This window comes from Arachis ipaensis, chromosome B08, assembly GCF_000816755.2.
Source record: "Arachis ipaensis cultivar K30076 chromosome B08, Araip1.1, whole genome shotgun sequence".
Lineage (NCBI taxonomy): Eukaryota > Viridiplantae > Streptophyta > Magnoliopsida > Fabales > Fabaceae > Arachis > Arachis ipaensis.
The window spans coordinates 30,562,098-30,567,371 of NC_029792.2; the positions used below are offsets into that span (position 1 = coordinate 30,562,098).

At 31.3% G+C, this 5,274-nt stretch overlaps 1 long non-coding RNA gene across 8 annotated transcripts; it reads right to left on the bottom strand.

The window, feature by feature from the left end:
• On the bottom strand, positions 712-4,308 carry LOC107614141. Of its 8 annotated transcripts, none has more exons than XR_002352259.1 (6): positions 3,670-4,303; positions 3,109-3,150; positions 2,129-2,901; positions 1,850-2,050; positions 1,409-1,591; positions 712-1,026 (listed from the first exon to the last, which is right to left on the bottom strand). It is a non-coding gene; the product is annotated as an uncharacterized LOC107614141 (long non-coding RNA). The 8 variants fall into 8 exon arrangements; XR_002352262.1 differs by having other exon boundaries at positions 2,129-2,267; positions 2,839-2,901; positions 3,109-4,293; XR_002352258.1 differs by having other exon boundaries at positions 2,129-3,150; positions 3,670-4,308.

The following is a 5,274-nucleotide window of genomic DNA, read 5'->3' on the forward strand; positions in this document are numbered from 1 at the left end:
TGCTTGCCATGGATGTCCATGACTTTTAGGCCACTAGAGTATATGATTGCAAAAACAAAAGAGCTAGCTTGTGTTGCCTATATTTTTTGTACAAATTTAAACTCTCAAGCTATTCGATACATTCACTACAACAAAACAACATTTTGACGACGATTTTTTTTAATGCTTGGTGACGATTTTAACTGTCACTAAATAGTTTTGCGACGGTTAAAAAAAGCGTCACAGATTTGAGCGTTGCCAGCTGACATAGTGACGGTTTTGGACCACTGTTGGTAAGGAGTGTCGCTAAATTGTTTATGAAGGTTTTTAAAATATAAAACCGTCACTAATTTGTAACACTTGTAGAGATACTGTATTTCGCGACGTTTTGAAACTGTCATTACATTACTAAATCTTGCGACAATTTTTCCTTATATTTCATGGTTTAAACCGTTACAATTTAGAGACGATTTGAAAGTGTCACTAAGTTACTAGTTCTTATGACAGTTTTCAGGCATATTTAGTGACTATTTAAACTGTCATAATATTTTTAGTGACAGTTTTTTGATTTAAAACTATTACTAAGTTACTTATTCATGTGACAGTTTTTTCCTGTATTTAGTGCTTATTTTAAACTGTCATAATCTCTCCGACATCAAAGTTTTCTTTTATTAAATATTGCAAAAAATATTTCTATTATAAATAATAATTTATATGTGTCTACCAACAAAATAATAAATGGCATAATATTTCAATAAATTTAAACTTAATCTTGTAAGTTTTACAAAAATAGCAACAATATATTTCAAAAGTTGAATTCGACAAATTTTACATAATCATAATCAATAAAATGTAAATTCAAAAAATCCTAAATTAATCCAAACATGAAAGCTAACAATTGTACTTGTAACTTAATCCTCAACTTTTTTCCGCAACTTAGCTTCACCTTCAACCTCAATAGTATTCAACTTCAGCAATTGCTTCACAAGCAACTCTTTAACACAAGAAACTCTCTCTTGTCCTCTTCAACAATTTCTTGTGATCCCCCTAAAGACCCAAATAAGACAAATCATACATCAATGAATAATATTCTAGATGAACAAACTAATATTATAATAACTGAAACACAAATATACAAGCTTGAAACTTAGTTCTTTAACTTAAAATAAAACTAAACAATAACTGAAACAAGTGAAACTCCTTATCATTTTTCTCTTGTAGTACGCAATGAATGTGCTCTAGGAGCATGCAAGTATTTCTCATCAGTTTTTAGTCTTAAGATTGTTAGGAATCATCTAGTCATATAGTATATATGCATATTTATTTATTTATTTATTTATTTTATTTATTCACTAATATTGGTTTACCAGAGATTATTTATTTATTTTTATTTTATTCACTAAGATGGTGCAAGTTTATTGGTACTTACATGTTTGGCTACCACCAAATTCCAAGCTCTTCCACTTAATGCATAACGAACAGCAAACTTTATAGGATCCAAAAATAAGTAAGTTATAATAGAGTAAACCCAGATGATTCCCGTCTAACTCCATCCTATGGCTTTGATTCTTGCTAGCTCCTAAGAGAGAAAGGCAGATACAATAGTTGCAATCTACAGAGGATATAGAAGTGATTAGGATCATTGACATAAAAAATAAAATCAGGGCAATGTTTGGTTTTTATTGTCATCTCCTCTCTTTTATTTTTAGTATTTTGTAAAAAAAATGTGAAAATAAAAAATAGAATTACACTATTAATTTATTTTTCAAAATTCTAAACATAAAACATTGAAGACAAAAATAAGAGATAAAAGTAAAAACCAAATTGACTCTTACGCTTTGTACTGAGTGGGATAAAATATAAAAAGTACCAGTTGAGTTATAACAAAAGCGATCATAAGCAAAACACCGGGCCTTTTTGTATAGGACCATCCCCTTGAGCGATTCACAAAAATTAAGGCTTGACTAATTATACTGACTTGAAGATATATAGCAGCTCCTAGCATTTTACTCTCTTCATGAGTAGGTGGACCATGAAGATCTCCGTGGAGATGTCTCACATGAAAATGGTTCTGTATCACAGTGATTTTCATTGTCATATAATTTGATGTCACTACAAACAATGATTAAGCTAGAGGGAAGATGCTTACAGGAAAAAAGTGTATTTTATATGCTGCTCAAAAGAATATCACTGTCATTAGAGTCAGATAACCTCCTAGGACAATCCCAGTTGCAAAAATCTCACTCAGCTTCCAACTATCAGGACTTCGAGAAGGCTTAACCAGTTACCTCGCATTTTGTTAGAGACTATTTATATGGGCTAGCATACAAGACAAATAAGCATGGCAAGTGGCCTTTAGGTCTAACAGATTTGTAACAGAGGAACTTTTGAAGGGAAAGGTAGTTAGCTAGAGTTAGGAATAAATAGAGGAATAATAGAATCAGTTTTTAAATTTCACCATAGAAAATGATTGAATTGTCATAATATTGTATCTTTTCTGTATTAGACAAGAGTAGTCCAGGTTTGAAGTAAAATTCACAACCATTTTAAAGAAATGATGAAGTTGTAGAATAAAGAAGCTAAATTAGCTTGTCAGAAAATACTTCATCAAAATGCATCCAATATACACTATTAACAAAAGTCAGACCTTGAGCTATATATAAACAGTTAAATGTTGAATTGAACAACAATTATTTCACTATACATGGAACTCAAAGTGCCCGTAGAAATACTAGGTGCAGCCGTGCAAGAAACATTATTATTAAATCTGATCTCAATCAAAACTTGAAACACTTGAACAGTATCACTAAGAGAATATCTCAGTCACAGAGAATTTATGACCAAAGTTGAAGAGAGTACCAAAGGTCACCACGGAATTAGTGTATATATATTGTATTACATCAAGTTCTGCCACTTGACAAGCTGAAACAACGAAAAACACATAATTGTTAATTATATTCAAACAAATGAGATTCATTATACCAGTGCCTCAAATAATTTTCATAAAAATATACATATGCAAAGAGATATAAATAAAACTAACAAATCAGGTAAATGCAAGTCTAGAATTAGTAGGTTTTCTTTTTTGAAAATGAAAAAGTTTCCAATAAATGAAAGAATAGAGTGTACCACTCCCTCAAGAACTTTAGAATCAGAGAGAGAAAATGCTTCCTGCAATATTATTGCATTGAGCACAATTAATTAATAGTAATAAGAGTGATTGGTAACATGCTTTGGAAAACATATACAAAGGTGATATCAAATTTCCTGCAAATTAATTGATTTATACTCATCTTATAATTAATCACTAAATTAATTAATTTAGACAAACTGCATTAATACCACACGAAAAAAGAAAAAAATAAACTACAACACTTAAAAATGTTATTCAAAAAGAAGTTCACATTACATAAGATTGCAAGAATCACTTAATTAACAATGTAACTCTTGACATTGGACCAATATAATTGCATATTAGTGCATCAATTGCACTCTTATCTGTCCTTCTATTAGAAATGCATCAAACAGCCATAATTCTAGTTGAAACATTTCATCGAACATGTTATGTACTAGTAAAATTAAAATGAATTTTAAAACAAACAGAATTTAAAGCTTCCAACAAAATAATTCTTCATATAATAAGATACAAAGCACAAAACAGGAATTATCACAAAACTAGAGAAAATTCACATTTTAGAATGAAATGAAGGAGACTGAATGGAATGAAGGAAAAAGGAGAACAATTTGCTCGAGGACTTTGCTACTTTCTACGGCCACGGTGGTAGATATCAGAGCGGGAATTGATGGCACCGGAGACTGTGATGGAGTCTCCCTATTGTTGGTGGTTGCTACGTGGAAGCGACGTCTTGTGCCAGGAGCCTGGTCTACGGTGGCCGCGTTCTCCAGATCGCCACCAACATTGATTTGAGGAAGTTGTTTCCGCCACTGGCGTTCGGTCCCACGCAGTTGTTTTCCATCGAAAATTAGAATTTTGCACGATTCGATTTACTAGCACGAAGATCTCGTTCTCCTACATTGTTTCCATAACGACGCCTTGATGCTGAATCTGGAGCGCTCAAAGAAAATCCTAATTGCGTGCTTCAAGAATAAACTCCAAGTTCGAATCCCGAGAATATTCTAGATTTCTTCGTGTGATTTGGAATTTGGAGGAGACAATTTGATTTACAGGTTGATGAATTTGAAATTTATGGGAAATGGATAGAAGAAAAAATAAAATGAATGAAGGTGAGGGAAGAGGGAGCAGTGCCAGTGAGTTGGTGACTCGGGAGAGGTGTGTTATGGCTTGCTTATGATAAAAAGAGTGAGACAGACTATAATTTTACTATTGTAACATTTAAGTTTCTGACGGTAAAAAAATGATAGAGATAAGTGTCACAATTTTTTATAATGGTGGCTCTTAAAATAAGGGTCACAAACTAAATGTAGCTATTCAACTAAATTGGTGTAGTGATTTTTCTAATAGTTTTAAATGTTACATAATAAAATAACATGCATGAATATATGTATAGGGATGAAGTGCTAGTATCAATCCATACATTCTATGAAAACAGAAAGTTTGTCCACGTTAGTTCTAGGAGAACAAGTCATCCAAGATGTAAAGGATGATTATTTTTTATTTAACATAAAAAATACAAAATATTTATACTATGTACTCTACAATTAAAAATATATAATTGTGTTTACTTTTAGGTTCTAGACTCAGTTGCTTGTATAATACAAAAAAAAAAAAAAATATTAGATTGGTTTAAATTTTTACTAGCATATAAATAATTTGATTTCATGCTTTATGTGACATTTTATACAATAATTATTACTTTCACGATCCGAACTACTCAATAACTCAGGAAACAATTTGCATATCAATACATGCACAACATCTTTTACTTGTCAAAGATAAGTCCTTTATTTTAATGAGTATGAATTTAATCCAAATTATTATTCATCTTATCAATATAGACTCACCACCCCCGTTATTTTGTAAATGAATAGAGGTTTGTCCCATCAACAATCTCAATGACCATTGGTTCCTAATGATTGTGGATATGAACAAAGGATACCTATTTATGCTTAATTCTTCTATAGATCCAAACAATGGTCTTAGACTACGGTGAAAGCTAGAGAGAATTATTGTACCTAAACTGTAACAATCCAAAATTTGAGTAACAGACTTCTCGAGTTCCACACATCAGGAATTTACAAAATTTAAGTGACACGGTTAGACTTCATTTCACGAGGCGATTTCAAATATGAAAAAAAAAAAAATAATAATATTTA